The sequence below is a fragment of the Bison bison genome, unplaced genomic scaffold (genome assembly GCF_000754665.1).
Source record: "Bison bison bison isolate TAMUID 2011002044 unplaced genomic scaffold, Bison_UMD1.0 scf7180017864286, whole genome shotgun sequence".
NCBI classification, from domain to species: Eukaryota; Metazoa; Chordata; class Mammalia; order Artiodactyla; family Bovidae; genus Bison; species Bison bison.
Window position 1 is genome coordinate 3845229 of NW_011494858.1, and position 11542 is coordinate 3856770.

Below are 11542 nucleotides of genomic sequence, written 5' to 3' on the forward strand. Positions count from 1 at the left end.
TCCAACCAGTCCATTCTGAAGGAGATCAGCCCTGGGATTTCTTTGGAAGGAATGATGCTAAAGCTGAAACTCCAGTACTTTGGCCACCTCATGCGAAGAGTTGACTCATTGGAAAAGACTCTGATGCTGGGAGGGATTGAGGGCAGGAGGAGAAGGGGACGGCAGAGGATGAGATGGCTGGATGGCATCACTGACTCGATGGACGTGAGTCTGAGTGAACTCCGGGAGTTGGTGATGCACAAGGAGGCCTGGCGTGCTGCGGTTCATGGGGTCACAAAGAGTTGTACACGACTGTGTGACTGAACTGGACTGAAAATAAAAATAATAAGAATAGGTTTTATGTTCTCATAAAAGTAAACACATATAGCTAAGGGAAACTGATTTGCAACACCACCCTTCCAAAAATGAATACTCAAATCTTAAACATTTGAGTAAAAGCAAAACAAACATAACCATGTCAGGTTAACACCACCTAGAAACTTCTGGATTGGAAGTTATATGTGGAAGTGAAGGTCTGGTTCTTGCATGGTTTTGATCATACATTATTGCATATTCTTAGGAGAAAAGCAAACAGTAATAACATTATCAACAAAGAAAAACTAGACTGTTTCAACACAGACATAAGATAACTGACATGGTTGCATGATGGAAGTATTAGCTACTGCTACAGTGGTAATTGTTTTGCAGTATATAAGTATACCCTTTAAACTTACACAATGTTATATAGTAGTTATATCTCAGTAAAGTGAAAGAAAGTGAAAGTTGCTCAGTTGTGTTTCTGAATCTTTGCAACCCCATGGAATAGTCCATGGAATGCTCCAGGCCAGAATACTAGAGTGGGTAGCCATGCCCTCCTCCAGGGGATTTCCCAATCTAGGGATCGAATGCAGGTCTCCCACATTGCAGGCAGATTCTTTACCTGCTGAGCTTCCAGGGAAGCCCTCATCTCGGTAAAGCTGGGGGGTAAAGTCATGGTCTTGAATTACGGGTGTGTTCATAGGCATGTCATGTAAGAAAATAACTGAACAAGTTTGAATTGAAATCGTACATTTCAATGGTACAATTGAAATGGTACATTTATTACAGCCAGGAAGTTTAAAAAATATACACATACCATATCATTGAATGAAAAAGCAAGTTACACTGTAGTGTACATAGTATGACAGAGCCATTTTATGTGTATATATTTTTTGTGCATGTGAATTCATGCCAAAGTATTAATGACATTCATCTTTGGAGAGTAGGGCTTGGGATGAAAATAAAATTTATATTTAAATTTGCTACTTGTTAAATTATTTTTATTGAGTACAGTGACTTTTGTAATATAAATTAGTTATCCATTTTAATTTCAGAAAAATTGAAGAAAAAGATATAATCACGGAACACAGATATAACTACTGTTCATACCAGGCTCTGTTTCCCGCTACAATTCTTATGCTTACATACAATTGTTTGGATATATTTCAGATCATACCATTTATCAATTTATTCATTTGATAATCAGCATCTTTGTAAGGAAAACTCTGGCTCATACAGTGGTGAATGCACGAGGAAAAAAATGAGAAGAAATCTTCCATCCAAATACATTTTATTTACCAAATTTATTCATTCAGCAAGTATTTATCTAGAGCATTTTATGTACCGGCACTGTTCTAGATATGACAAGCATGTAACCAGGCAATCTTCTGTTCTTAATGGAAATAGAAAGCATCAAAATCCATTTGAAATGTCTTAGTTTTAAAGTGCTTAAAGACATATCTGGTGTTCAGATAACCTATTAGGCATTTAGCACACTAACTATGTTAAAATTTTTTAAATGAGTAGGGGTTTTTTTTCTCTTTAGTTTAAGGTCACAATCATTTAAATTTCTTCCAGTGAACATATGCTTGCAAACTCATGCCAGCTGACTTAATGAGTAGAAGATAAATGTGTTCATGAGTAGAAGAGAAGGGGACCAACAAAAAGACACATGCAGCCAGGAAATGGATTCAACAAATGGATTCCAGGCACCAAAAAGTGGGATGAAGGCAAAGACAAAATGGAAGAAAGGTTAGAAATTAACATCAATGATAATATGGTAACTATAAACAGATTGTTTCAGCTACTTGCTTTGATATTCCCAATTGCTTCTCTTTCTTGTGCTGGGGAATTGGCTTCTCTGATGACAAATGCAGGTGTCGGTAGGCTGGATGGAGCCAGAGATTATGGTGACAAAGGAGAGGCTGTGATCCAGGAACCAGGCAGGTCCTGGCAGGGGACTGGGGCAAGGCAGTAAGAAAGGTAGGCATGCGAATTTCAAGGGATGGTCTGAGACATCGAAAAGTACAGTAGCTGGGGGCCAACATGGGACTTACATATCTCCAGAATAAAGCAGGTACTAGAACAGAGCATGAGGCTAGAGAGACACTGAGTTCTGGCTTGACTCCTTTTTTGTTCCCCTTAGCAATCTGGCCCCAGGCCTACAAATGTGAATTACTCTGCAAATAGAGCTTCATTCTACTCCACTATAGAACCTGACTTTGGAGGAAGCTCATTAAATAGGGTGGTCACGCCTCTCCATGGTATGAAATCCAAGAACTTGTAGCAAATTGGAACATCATGGTGCTTAAGAATCATACCTTTCTAGATTTTTCTGATAACCAATTGTGACCCATGACCTTCTCTTTTTGCACTGCCTTTCCACCCTGTGGCGCTAGTTTGAGGACTCCTTTTCCTTTCTTTCTACTTTCATTTTGGACTAAGATGAGAACTATATTGAAAATGTTATGATGGGAGAGATGGTAAATTATAAATTGATATCTATGTCAAACAAAAGCTAACAACTTCTTGCTCCCTAGGAAGGGTTTTTAGATAATTTTATACTCTACTCATGCTGGACCAGTTATCTAGATAAATTGGATTTAATATAAAAGGCATTTTATTTTCTCAAAATACTACTTGCTCAAATCCAGGGTTTCCATTTTGAGTCTTGGGTATGTTGAGATGCACTGAAATTGTACCATGTACGGCCTGTATGACTGTGGGTTGTAATTTTGTATATCTTCATCATGTTATTGGTCAAATTGAATTTTCCAGAGGTTAGAAAACTGAAATTATTTCATGTTTGCACATCTTACCCTTGGAAAGAGAAGATGGCAGTCAATCTGTTTTTCCGTTTATTCAATTTTTCCTTTGGAACCTCTCAACTGGTGATAAAGAAAACTGCATTTGTTTTAAGTGGAAGGAGCTTAATTGAGTGTGTTGGTTTTGTTATAGATGGCTATTTGTGAGTATGCAGAAACCAAATGCCACCTGGGAAGTAAAAATCATTTTTTTTTCCAGTGCAGTATTTTTAATTATGTCTTTTCACCAGAGCTCCAGGGCAAAAGTTCCATTTTTCTCCCTGCTCATTATTAGTAAAACCCACAAGGACAAGGTTTTCTAATTTCATATTTTTAAGTGAATTTAGCATGCAAAATGTTCTGAAATGACATGAGATATGTAGTTAAGATAACACCTAGGCTCTGGAATTTCTTGGCTTCACACAAATCATTACCTTCTACCCAGACTGACTCCGTTGACGTAGAAATACTTAGCCACACAACCTGCCTGTTACTGAAAGTGTATTCAGTGACTTGTAATTATTGTTTGTATGCTACACACATTTGAAACATATGGTAGCTATTATGAGAACTATATATATATTGTTGCTGTTGTTGTTTGTTTTCATTTGTGTTGAGTGTGATTTAGTGCAGTATGCAGGCTTGTAAACGTTTTGAAATTAATTAACCTGAACACAGTTGAATTCACCCGTCTGGGTTCCTACTAATACACTGGCTAAGACACTGAATAACAAATGAGAGGAAAATGGAAGCGGTGAGATTCCAAGGAGAGAGAACAAGGACTTATGCCTCCAGAGTGTATAATCCCCATCCTGCCATTGTTTTCCTCTGTGAACTTGAGTCTGCCCTCCTTTGCTTTTGTTTTTCTGGCTTTGGCAGGAGAGTAATGGCAAGCCCAGGCAGCGTGGCAGTGAGGATGAATGAATGCCTAAAATGTTCTTTGGAAGCCTCCAGTAAAACACACTGGGCCACATGTGGAAATTATTATTAGTTCATTCTCATGCACTTTTAATCCCTGCCCTCTAGGCTCAGACTGGCAGCCAAGGCACCAATTACTGTCGATGGGGCTGTTGGTTCTTGTGATGTGAACACCTGTCCTCCAGCAAATGAACTGAGATAATACACAGCAATTAACTATGTGTGTCATATACCCTGCAAATTGAATCTCCAAAATACACTCTGAGTTGAATAATACATGACACTGGCTTGAAATGACAGGAAATAGGCTCAGTACAATTGCTGGGGCATCTGTGTCCATCCCAGGCTTTTGTCCACCCAGTCTGCTGCTGCAACGCCAAGCCAGACCTCCCTCCGCATTCTCAGAGCTGAATAAGGGGGGCCATCCATATGGGGAAAGTCACTGCAGAATTGCTGGCTTTCGTGGGACAGCCTCGGGCTGACTCATCCAGTCAAGCCAGGGCTTGGCAGACCCAGCCCCACACTGTTCATCAGTTACGACGAAATTGCGACTATGTACAATTCCAGGGTCTCTCCAGTTCATATTTAAAGAAATAGTCATTAGACGCTGGATGATCTGCCCCATGTAAATTGTTACCCTGAAATTTACAAGAGATAACATTTCAGAGTGAAAAAGGGAATGAGATCAGTCTGGGATAGCGGTTGAGGGAATGAGTTTTAAAGGTCAGACACTGGTGTGAATCTTGCCTCCACTTGGACAAGCTGTGCGATTTCTGGCAAGTTCCAAACTATAATTTCTCTAAACTTCAGTTTCTTCATTTGCCTTTAAAACCAGGACCGTAACTAACTTGCTTTGCATTCATATCCCCAGTGCCCGGCACATTATCTGGCACATAGAAGGTACTGAAAAGTCCTGGATGATTCAAGATTTTTCTGGAATTGTTTTTCTTAACTGCTTGATCCATACTCAGTCATTTCCCATTCTTTGTGATCTCATGGACTGTAGCCAGCCAGGCTCCTCTGTCCATGGGATTCTCCAGGCAAGAATACTGGAGTGGGTTGCCATTTCCTCCTCAAGGAGAATCTTCCCAACCCAGTGATGGAACCCACGTCGCTTGCTTCTGTTTTATTGGCCAGTGGATTCTTTACTGCCATGCCACCTGGGAAGCCCACTGCTTGTTACAGCTACTGATGTAACAGCCAGCAGAAGCAGTCCTGGTGCACAGCCCTCTGTATCAAGCCACTCTTGTGCCTTCCTTGTAGTCTCTAGAGGACCTAGGGGAGAAGGAGGAAACTGGGCTTTTAGTGTTTGGCCTGCTGTGCCTGATGCCCAGCCAGCAGGCTCATCATGACACTTCAGCTTGTTTTGTGCAACTCAAATCTCCTTCCTCAAAGAAGGTATTTTGCACAGCCAGAGCTGCATATTTTGAAACATTTTACTTGTATATTTGTAGAATTGTATACATGTAGAATGGACGGAGGAGCCTGGTAGGCTGCAGTCCATGGGGTCGGGAAGAGTCGGACATGACTGAGCAACTTCACTTTCACTTTTCACTTTCATGCATTGAAGAAGGAAATGGCAACCCACTCCAGTATTCTTGCCTTGAGAGTCCCAGGGATAGGGGAGCCTGGTGGGCTGCTGTCTATGGGGTCACACAGAGTCAGACATGACTAAAGCGACTTAGCAGCAGCAGCAGCAGAAATTTGTAGTGTGTCTGTTGTGTTCTTCTCAGTTTGATAGCATGATTCTCACATAAATATGGGTCTATTCATTTGCATGGTTGTATTTGATATTGCACATAAGTATGTACAATTTTCCTTTCTTTCATGTTTAATTATATGTTAATCAGTCAGAACTGTCTTGATCCATATACTCTCTATTTTCTAAGTCTAGTTGATTTACAATATTAATTCAGGTGTACAATCTAGTGAGTCACTATTTTAACAGGCTGTACTCCATTTAAAGTTCAAAATAGTGGCTATATTCCCTTGTGCTGTACAATATATCCTTGTTAGTTACCTATTTTATACATAATAGTTTGTATCTCTTAATCCTGTACCCCTATTTTGTGCCTCCCCATATCCTCTCTTCACTGATAACCACAAGTTTGTTCTCTGTGAGTCAGTTTCTGTTTTGTTAAATACATTTATTTTTTAGATTCCACATATAAGTGATAATATAGATTCTCTGTCTTGCTCCATCTAACTTATTTCACTAAACATAATACTCACTAGATCCATCCACATTTATTGCAGGTGGCAGAATTCCATCATGTTTTATGTCCAAGTAATATTCCACTGTATATATATATCACATCTGCTGAAGCCAGTCATCTGCTGATGGACACTTAGGTTGCTCCCATGCCGTGGCTATTGTAAATGGTGCTTCTGAGAACACTGGGTGCATGTTTCATTTTGAACTAGTGTTTTCCTTTTCTTCCTTTACCCAGGAGTGGAACTGCTGGATCATATGGTAGCTCTGTTTTTAGTTTTTTGAGAAACCTCCATACTATTTTCCACAGTGGCTGCACCAACGTATATTCCCATTAACAGTGTACCAAGGTTCCCGTTCCTCCATGTCAACACCAACAGTTGGTATTTGCCATCTTTTGGGGGATAGCCATTTTGACCAGTGTGAGGCGACGCCTCACTGTGGTTTTGCTTTGCATTTCCCTAATGATTAGTGATGTCGGGCATCTTTTCATGTGCTTGTTTACCATCTATATATTTTCTTTGGAGAAATATCTATTTGGATCTTTGTCCATTTTTAATTGATTTTTTTGTTGCTATTGTTGAGTTATATGTGGTGTTTATGTATTTTGGATATTAGTCCCTTATTAGTCATATCAGTTGCAAATGTTTTTCTCACATTCAGCGGTTTGTCTTCACTTTGTCAAAGGTTTTCTTTGCTGTGCAAAAGCTTTTAAGTTTAACTTGATCTCATTTGTTTAGATACTACCTTTTTTTCTATAGATCTATCCATTTCTAACATCTGATCAAGGAGAAAGGTGGAGAGGAGAATAAATACTCTGGGAAATAAAAGCAAAGCAATGAGAAGAGACAAGGGTACTACACAATGCCAGTATTTGAAAAACAGACAAGCACTTATTATTCTACCCACCTTTATTTCATAGTTCCTCTTCAACTAATGCCTAAACTCTAAAAAGATGAAGTCTTAGTTGTCTTTTTAGTTTCTATGTTACCCCACATAATGCCTTTGCTTTATTTTGTAGGTTCATCATTTGCAATGAGGGCTGTTAATACATATAAACTCATAGGAAAGGGTCTGCCCTGCAACTGAGTCCCACAGCTGAGTTGGCAGTGAGCATAAGGGCATGACAGGAAGCGCTCCCAGGGGCTCTACCTGGGGCGTGAAGCTGATAGCATCTCCCAGCTCTTAGGAGGACCTTGGGAGTATTTGTACACCACTCCTCTTTTGTGCTTTCCCTTCCTTAAGTCTTCTTGCCTCTACCCTGGATAAACCCTAAAAACCTTGAATTTTCTACTTCCTTCCAACTTACCCCATCTTTTCCATTATTGTCTCTACCCAAATTCCCTTTCTCTATCTCGTTCTTTGACTACTTTGATACACCCCACAGAAAATCTCACACTGGCAACTTCTCTCTTCCTTTTGCCATGTTCTAAGATCTTCTCTAGGTCTGGACATCTCTTTAGAACTTACCTATCAGTCTGTCCCTGTTCCAGGTCCTCACATCTCTGCAAAGTGGCAATTGGTGGTATTAGATGACTATGTTAAACATAGGAAAAGTGGAAAGAGTTCTCTTTATTGACTGGTTCAAGTTTTCACTTGCTCTTTATAACCTACTGTGTTCTCCTAGCAAGCTATTAATTTCTCCATGCCTCTGTTTTCAGTCATTAATTTTTCATCCCTTTTTCATGCCCTCCAATCACAGCACCTTCCTTTGGCTGAATCTAGCATAAAGCCAGCTGACACAGCATCCAGAGAACTTCGTGCTGCAGGTCTTGGCAACTGTGCTATAGAAAAGAACATGGAGAGGCCTCAGAAGGCAAGCCAGCCCTGGACCAGCATGCAGGACTGATCATGCTTGTTTAGTAGGTGTCTCCCCTCTAAGAATGTGAGCTTCCTAGAGCCAGGAGCTGCATTTCTTTGACTTTGCATCCCCTGCTCATTTCATAGGACTTCAAATAGAATACAAGCTTAATCAATGTCTATGGGTGGACTTGTTAGTGAAAGTGAATCATTTCCAGAAAGCATGTTTTCACTTTTATCCAGATAGATCTGCCTCGTTAGGGGTCCATGCTGCCAGTAGTGGGTCCTGGTGAACGTGTAGTGTGGTGAAGAGGAGACTGGAGAAAAGACCAACTAAAAATTATTCACAATTTTTCAAAAACTCTTACTAACCTGGACAGAGGGCAGATTAGTTTGATAGCACAAAATGGTAATGAGATTTTAGAGAGCGTAGGATGTTGAGAGACAACTGGGTGGGATGGGACAGAGTCATGGGCCTGGACAGACAAACGGCATGAGTTCCTGATGTTACAGGTTAGTGTAGGGAAAGAGGCACTGCCATGAAAATGAATCTACAAACCGTGAAAGTGAAATCGCTCAGTCATGTCGGACTCTTTGCGAGCCTATGGACTGTAGCCTACCAGTCTCCTCAGTCTATGGAATTTTCCAGGCAAAAATACTGGAGTGGGTTGCCATTTCCTTCTCTAGGGGATATTCCTGACCCAGGGATTGAACCCAGGTCTCCTGCATTGCAGGCAGATGCTTTACCATCTGAGCTACCAGGGAACCCATGAAGCTGGTATCAAAGATAAAACCACATTAAATTCACTGTGGCAACCCATTCCAGTATTCTTGCCTGGGAAATTACATGGACAGAGGAGCCTGGCAGGCTACAGTCCTTAGGGTTGCAAAAAGTCAGAAACAGCTGAGTGACTAACACTCGCAGCATTTATTGCCTTGGATCAACCTCGTAAGTTCCCCCTCGCCCTACCCTCATTTGTTATATTCTTCTCTGCAGCAAGATACTCTATCCTGTGTTTACAACAGTACCTGGCAGGGGAATATGTGTTGAGTGAACATTATGTAGAGGGAAAGGAAGTTTAAGTGCAGAACCATATTTACATGTAGGTTCACTTTAATCCGGAAGCCAGAATTATAAAAACACATGTAGCTAGCAATCTTTTTGTACTATTTTTCTGTTAAAAACACTCATACTTTGTCTCTGAGGAATCATTAAAAATAGTCACCAGAGGCTCTCTCCCTGGGCCCTTGGAGAAACAGGAAACTAACATGAGAATTTTCAAAGTTTGTAAAACAGCATGGCCTGTAATAGATCTCTGGCAACTATCAGGGACAGATAGCCGAAAAAGGTCTTACTAGGGACTTCCCTGGTGGCTCAGATGGTAGAGTGTCTGCCTACAATGCAGGAAACCCAGGTTTGATCCCTGGGTTGGAAGATCCTCTGGAGAAAGAAATGGCAACCCACTCCAGTACTCTTGCCTGGAGAATCCTGTGGACAGAGGAGCCTTGTGGGCTACAGTCCGTGAGTTCGCAAAGAGTTGGACATGACTGAGCGACTTCGCTTATGTATTTCCCACTTGTGATAAAACACCAATCTGCTCTATGTCTCATCTTCAAGGGCAAAATGCAACTGATGGCCAGCCCCGAGCTTGTTTAAAGGACAGCAATGTTCCTGGAAGTGATCACTTCTTTCACTAGGATGAGTTCTGAGGAGGAAGCCTCATCACCCTGCTCAGGAATTCACAGCTGAGAAAACTGAGCTGAGTCATCCCATCGGGGAACAGCAGCTCTGCGCACCACATGGAGACCTGTGCTCTAGCCACACCTGCCACATCACCACGTGACCGCAATTCCATGGACCAAACAAGGAGAAGAATAAGGGGCCAGCCCCTTTCCAGCCCCGCCACCCAGCTCAAGAAGAAAAGGACATCAATGATCTCTTACTTTTCCAAGGTCTCTTGGAATCTGAGGCTCCAGAAGCAGGAACCTCTGAAGAATGTGTTTTTCATCTTGGCAGAGACAGGCTGGGACCCCAGTGTTAAAGAGTGTTATATGGCGATGAGAGGCCTGGGAATCATGACCTGTGAGACCCCGGACAAGGCAAGAAAGTATAAGAAGATTGTTCTAGACCTGTTGGTGCATGGTCTGTATGACCTGGTGAGTTCTGAAATAATCCACCAGAGCATGAAGATCCTGACACCATCGTCCTAGGCAAGATGCAGGGGAAAGGCCTGAGCTCCTCCTCCTTAGACATCACCCTCCAGACCAGGGCTTTGCTTGATGACGAGAATGACAGCCTGAGATAATTGACCTTTGTCTTGTTTGGACAACTGGTTACCCTTGCTGGACGGAAATGGAGGAGGTTCTTCACCCATCAGGTGAATCTGACTTGGAAATCCCTCCTGTCCCACTTACAGGACAGGAATCCCCAGGTGGCCAAGGCTTGCAAAACAACCTTTTGAGCCTGTTCTCCATATCTGAGATAAACCAAGGACTACAGCTTCCAGAATGAGGAGGGTCAAAGGAACCCTAAACTCTGCCTGCAGCTGAGCCCCTACCATCCAGAGCTCCTGCAGTTCTATGCAAATAAAATCCTGTAAACACAAGAGACAGGGAGATTGGTCCAGTGAGCTGAGCGCATGGCTGGGGGCTGATAGTCCCCCTCTTTTAACCCTTTGGAGGCTCTGTTGCCTCTGGTGATTGTGATAGAAAATGGGATGTTGGGAGATCAGTTGATGGCAAATGTAAGACCATGGAATTGTGTAATTGTATCCAAAGTAAATTCTAAATAGCTTATGTCTCATTTTCTTCCATACATATTTGATGATAAGGTGCGTCCTTTCTTTAAAACATTTAAAGTACATGTGGATTCAGTGCTTTTGTTCTCAGCGTTTTTCTTCTTAAGGATATTTCTGTCACCAACCTTTCTTTTCAATTTTTAAGGCTCAGGAGAATATTACCTGAAGTTTTTTTTTTTTTTTAATCTGCTATTGATCCTTTGCCATTTGCTATTAAAACCTTTTTCTGGCAAGATCTATTTAAAGTTAGCCAAAATTTAGTGTGGAGGGCAATTTTTAGCTGCTTATCATCTTTGACAGTCAGTGCCTCCAAGATCATTCCAAACAAGAGCTAATAAAGAGAAAAAAAAATTGAAAAAAAAAAAGTCACCAGAACACATTATTTTAACCTTCTTTAGCTTTATGTGTGTGTGTGTGTGCACATGCATGCGTTTGTTCTCTCAGTCGCTTCAGTTGTGTCTGACTCTTTGCAGCTCTATGGACTGTAGCCCACCAGGCTCCTTGTCCACGGGATTCTCCAGGTAAGAACACTGGAGTGGATTCTTTACCCACCAAGCCACCTGAGAAGCCCCTTCTTTAGCTTCAGTTCAGTTCAGTCGTTCAGTCGTGTCCGACTCTTTGCGACCCCATGAATCGCAGCACGCCAGGCTTCCCTGTCCATCAGCAACTCCCGGAGTTCACTCAGACTCACGTCCATCGAGTCAGTGATGCCA

The 11542-nt window shown here is 41.6% G+C and overlaps 1 pseudogene; it reads left to right on the forward strand.

The window, feature by feature from the left end:
• The first annotated feature begins 9885 nt into the window (after window positions 1-9885).
• Window positions 9886-10631, forward strand: LOC104995782 (annotated as a pseudogene).
• Window positions 10632-11542: the final 911 nt, after the last annotated feature.